The sequence below is a fragment of the Rhyacophila brunnea genome, unplaced genomic scaffold (genome assembly GCF_057557595.1).
Source record: "Rhyacophila brunnea isolate RB1 unplaced genomic scaffold, BYU_Rbru_1.0 scaffold_8, whole genome shotgun sequence".
In the NCBI taxonomy this organism is placed as follows: Eukaryota; Metazoa; Arthropoda; class Insecta; order Trichoptera; family Rhyacophilidae; genus Rhyacophila; species Rhyacophila brunnea.
The window spans coordinates 32,915,269-32,921,805 of NW_028233350.1; positions in this window are offsets into that span (position 1 = coordinate 32,915,269).

Sequence of the window (6,537 nt, forward strand, 5' to 3'; positions counted from 1 at the left end):
CAAAGAGTACCTATTGAAGGAAGGTCGGCTGTGGGTAACATAAGAAAAGTGTTTGGACAGCCATAGCTACGGGACTTGAATTTTAATCCCGTTTTCTGATACAATTTACTGAATATAAAAATATTATATTTTACTTTTTATAATATATATTTCATTGAAATTAACTGCATACAAAATTACGTCGCAGTAGAAAGATTGCATTTCATGAAACTAGAACTGCTTCGCTAGATTGTTTTAAAAATTTTCATACATTTCGCTTCAGATACACTGTTTGGTATTTCCGCTATGCCAATAGCCATTATAACAAACAGTATGTCGTCACTCGATAACATGATACTAATTTTGACGTCATCGGCGTATTTGTTTACAACATGTATCTATATATGCGTGCATTACTCCCAATTAATGCAGTTCACTTCACTTGAGCTGTGTTGGCGGTAGCTTATACGACTGTCTATGATAGACTAAACTAAATGATACCATTGAATAATATCCATTGAATATTATATAATAAAGTCATCATATAATATGAAGTCTTCGCCAATGAGACATACACACACTTATCTCAGAATTTTAACTGTTTTCAATAACCAATAGGCGATAAATACTTCCAAATAATTAGAAAAGTATTTTTTAATTAAAATTTTATAATATAATTTTGAATATGCTTTTGCACAGGAATCACCACGCGAAACGGCGTGTAATCGCTACACGGAGCAGTAGCTGCCGATCGCGACTTCTGTCGCAATCAGCACTCATTGTAAAAAAGGTTGTAAAGGAAATTATTATTATACCAATGGAAATCAATGTCAAGTATCCATCTAATTGAAGAATTTGTAATTACATGATATCTCATAAATAATATTATTCTTCATATTAACTATGATATTCTTCTGTGTTGTGTTTACTTTAGCGTGACATTTAAATACAAATTACCATGAAACATACTTTTAATAATTATTTATACAAAAAAATGCTTAAATATTTCATTGAATAATTCTACATAACAATAATAATTTTCAATAAAAAGAGTGTGGACAGTTTGTACCTACTAAGCATCCGCAAGCAGCGCATCTATTCTATACAAAAGACTGCTATTGGCCGCTATCGGCGGCTATCGAGGGTAGTTTATCATATTTATGTTATATATTGTTACAATAATTTAGCCGTCTAAACTGTCAGAAGTGTCTATATTACTTTAAAAGTTAACACAGCCAAGAGAGGTACTGTTAAAACATAACACTTATTGTAACAATTATACTATCTCAATCAATCAATGTGATAAACTACCCTCGATAGCGACCGATAGCAGCCTTGTGTATAGAATAGATGCGCAGCTCGGTATTTAAATGATTAAAGAACTCTCCAGACAAGCTAACTATATCGTGTGATTGAATGCTTATCTGGTTTTTCAAAGGGATTTCCAAATTATACCTAGATGAATGTCTAACATTTTATAGGATTTGCGTGGAAATAATTTCGTAAAGATAAACTGTAGCTACATAATATTGATGTGTAGCAGAGTTTTGCGAAAGATCTTTAGCCTAATCTGGAAGGATGGCATTCGCCATATAGCGACGTCGCTGTAACCATGAGCTTTACAAGGTCTTTGATGGGCGTCACGACGTCAGATTTATCAAAACGCAGCGTCTGCGATGCGTCGGCGATGTGATGCGTACCTATAGATAGACAATCACTGACAAAATAGTCTCACGTTTAGTAGTCTAGAAGCATTGATATACTACTAGATGAGGAGTTCCCATACAAGTGTCATTTTAAAAATGTACCACAAAAGAAGATATTACGAATATCGTCTTATAATATTTCCTTGTAGGTATAATGCGTTAAGACCGTTAACATGGATTCCCGAATTTCACCCGTATTGCCCTGGCTGTAAAACTAAATTTGCGTTCTTGGAATAGTAACCCTAGGGGTGTCTGCAACCCAAAGCTTGCAAGCTACCAAAAATTCATGTCTGAGCGGACAGAGCAAGTCGTCATGCGCTGACTATTAGTTAGAGTAAGATACAAGCTAGATCGGGTTTACTCTTAATTATTGCCAGGTCGTTTTCGAGACAAATATTATGTGAGCTTATATCGAGTTAAGTCCGCTGATATTAAAACAGTAAGTTTTAACACTGGCCGAGTCGCTGAAAATTGGGCGTCATTTTAATAAGCATAGATTCATCCAGTAGTATATCAATGTCCAGAAGAGAAAAGAAGTGAAGGAAGACCACAATAGTCTACAAAGAGAGTGTTGGGTGTGATCGACTGAAGGAGAGCGGAGTTGTCTACTATAATAAGAATAATGAGAAGAATCTGTGTATACTGTATACATAATCCCATTATAATATTATATGACTGCTTTTTTGGTATTCCGTTATGATGTGTAGGTATGTTTTTCAGTGCTAATAAATTGAGGAAAGCTTTAAATGTCTATCTTCTATTGCACTGATGACGTGATTACATGTCCTCACGTGAAACTGAACTCCACCCAAAACCGCTAAACTGTCTAAATCGCTCGTTTCCAGTCTATTCGACGTCTCGAATTTACATGAATAAGCAAGCGCCCAGCTAATAGGACAGTGTTTGCAGCAATTTAGTAAACCCCGATGTCCCTCCGTTTAATCCAGAAGCGTGTGTAAGCCTGGCTTAACTCACTGACACCTTAGTAATGAAATGAGACATGTCGTTTGCTTTTGATCAGATAAACAAGGGACATTAGTACTTATACAATGAATGATAAGGATAACTATTATCGATCGTGTTTATAATTTAATGATATCGCTATTCCCGACTGTAGGTTTTAGTCCCACTAGCTAGTTTTTAATTAATATATTATTATACATATATTTTTTTTATGATACAGACCCAATGGGAAATATCCTAACTGATATGCCACGACTTGGTGATTCCCGATAGAATAGCTAATACCTAAGTCAATAGCTAATTCCCGTAAAAATCTATTAAGATACTTCCACACTGTGGATTGAAATCCAGGACAAAATTTTCAATCCCTGGATTAGAAAAAAATAAGATATTCTATAATATATAATACATTGTTACAAAATTTAATACCGTTGGGTGGATGTATGATACACATATAATTGTAATTTAATATTTTTATTTAAACATCTATGTCGATCAGTGGCGAAGGGTGGAGGTAGGCTGTTAAGATCCGACATAAATAGTGCACATTAAACTTTGTCAGTCATTCGAATTTGTTTCTATTGAACTAAGATTACAATTTACGGAGATGCTGTTGGTTAGTTTTTAAAAATCGATTAAAACCTGCCTAATCCAAACCATAATTGTTTTGGTATACTTTGGGGGATACAACAAAATTGTGCACACTGTTTCATTCATACTTATTTGTTTTCATTGGATTAAGAATAGATATTATATAGGGTACACATATTATTGTTGTTTCATTTCTTTTTAATTCATTAATCCCTGCCAAAACCAAACTATGATAGATAAAAAATATTATTCTCTCTATGAAATATCCAAAGTTATGTATGATTTAATTGAACAATTTTAGATATTTTATACTCGTAGATAAACCAATATCTTTTGACTATTATGTACCTACCATGTCTTGGATTAGGCAGGATTTGATTGAATTTTAAAAACTAAGAAACACAACAACATTTTATTGGAAATGGTCATGTTTTGATTCCAAATAATATGATATTATAGAAATTTGATACTGTATAACGAAATCACACGCGGTAATCTTGGTGTACATCAGTGATTTCAAAACTGGGAGGCGCGGATTGTTGCAAAGGGAGGCGCGAAAAGTTTACCACAATAATGTAGCCACAGGATTGCAGTTTACAAGTGCATAGTTTATAAAACGGAAGCTAGTTACAAACTACATAAAAAAAACTGTCCTATAAAAGTTAGGTTGTTTGCAAACCTGTATGAAGATATGGAGACTAATTTTATTATACCTCATTTCTATACTATTGTTGCATGGCCCCCACAAGAGGGTGGTTGACAGGGCTCCAGCCTGGGGGCCCGGCGTTGCGGATCGACCAGTTAAGTGAGATAAACACACACCACAAATTCGTTCAATTAGTAAAAAAAGTCTAGCATTTTATAATATATATGTGTGATATAATTTGATGTGATCATGTGGTGTGTGTGATTGATGATAATTCACATGTAGAATTTTATTTTATAATTATTTGTAGTGTATTTCCTGACTAATAAAAATGGTTATATGGTAACAAAAACTTTTGTTAAATTTTGGTTGAATCGAACTGAAGAAAAAAGCACTTTGTGTAAAAACGTATTTAATGAAATAAAGGGGGGGGGCGCCAAGATTAGATTGTTTTAAAAGGGAGGCGTAGTAACGTAAAGTTTGGAAACCACTGGTGTACATTATGTGTTTATTATATGTTATTGCTCTTCGAGCTGTTTAAAATTATTTTTTTTCTCATGTCATTAATGATTGCATTCATAATAAAGCTAATCAGGGATTAAAAATGAAGTACAGAAAAATTAATAAAAATGTAGGTTATCGAAGATTTATATTGCTTATGTATGTAGGCGGGTGACATTTTGACTTTTAAAACAAGTATTTTTCTCGCGTCGCTCGAGAAAATTGCCCCAGTTCACGGATTAGCCACATAAAGAGCCAAGGATCATCGTAAAATGCGACACTTTTACTACACATTAAATATACCATAGTTTTTAAATATTCACGAGTCCCGACGGCGAAAGCAAGATAGAGCAGGAGAGTGCTGTACCTAACCTACGTACCAAGAACACGAAGAATCGCGTCAATAATGAAAATCGCCGCTGGTTTCGACTTATTATTCTGGATGGCTTCTAAAAGGCTGAACTTTCTCGTGTCTCGTTCAGTGAAGTCCTACTTTTTTTGTTCTTGAAAATATTCAATTTTACGAGGGAGTGCAACGACTACGAATAGCCTCTAGCAAGGAAGTACGAATGATGTACTGTCCTAATTCAATATTATTTTATTGATACTTTGCATTCATAGCTTAAAGTAATTCAATTCAATTCATTTATTTTTTTTAACATATTGTGGACATTACAAATTATAAGTTTAAGACGTTCACAACATGACATTTAGAAACAAAGATATCCTAAATATAACAGTATTACATAAAAAAAAGAGATATATCAGTAGATGAATTAGATAGGTACAAGGAAGTACACCGGATGAGTTAAGCAGACCCTATTTTAAGATTTTATAAAACAACATCCACCTAAACTCATTCTCACGTAGGTGGAATATATCAACACCCGAAGCAATTTCGTTGAACATAGTTATCACTCTCCCAATTGGCATTACCAGTGGCAGGTTGGTTCTGCACCTTGGGAGAATAAACAACTGGTGGTCTCTATTTCTAAGATAGTTATCAGGGACACACAGGTCAACACTGCCCAGAATGGCAGAGTTCTCAATTATACCTTGTATAAGTCGAAAAAAATACGTAGCTAAATAAAGATTTCTTCTAAATTGCAGACTGCAGTATGTAAGCATGCCTAAGAGAAAGTCAGTTGGATAAAGCCACGGATAGTATCCATACAACCTCAAGTAAAGGAGTCTCAAGAATTTATTCTGTACCCTCTCCATCATAAGGCCATACTTCAACTGGTGCGGTGCCCAAACAATAGACCCACTCTCAAGTCTGCTTCGAACTAAAGAATTAAATAAAAGTTTTAATACCGTAACATCTGAAAAGACCCGGGAAGTACGCATGACGAAGCCCAACATTTTAAGCGCTTTGTTACAAATAAATATGTAAGTACCTACCTAGGTACCCAAAAACATTAAAATGAAAAAATATATTTTTCAATTCAAATATAAACTTAGGTACCTACAGTTAAAAAAAGTTTGTTATAAATGTGCGTTTGTTGATGCTGTATGGGTTTTTTTGTTACGATCACAATACTAAAGCTTGATTCGATATAAATAAAAAGGATTTAAAGTTAAACACATTTAGGTATATTTTATAGATTCCTGATAAAATTATGAATTATTTAAAAATCTTTTTAAAAACACATTTGAAAAAACTGACTAAGCTCCATTTTAATGACAAAAATAACAGTTTTATTTCATCCTAGATTTTTTTAAAGTTTTGAGATACGTATTGATATTGCATATTATTTTGCACTAGATGTCTAGTTTTTATTATTTTATTTTAATATTTACATAAAAACTTACGTTCTCTTCTTCTTTCGTGTTGTATATTGCTTGTAATTAGTATTTTTGTTCATTTTATAACTATTTATAATACTATTTATAATTATGTATTAGGCATTGGCCAATAATTACTTTAATACTCTTTTCTAATAAATAAATGTCTCGGGTATATCCAAAATAGCACTGCACTTCGTCTTAAATAGCAATATTTTAATATATAATACTTACATAATATTAACTGTCTCAAATTCAGCTCGTTATAAACGATATTTAAATTGATAATGTTCAATTATTGATAATAATTGCAGAAATCGATTTAAGTAAGGATTATTAAAGGGATCGTTGTGCAATGTAGGGTTA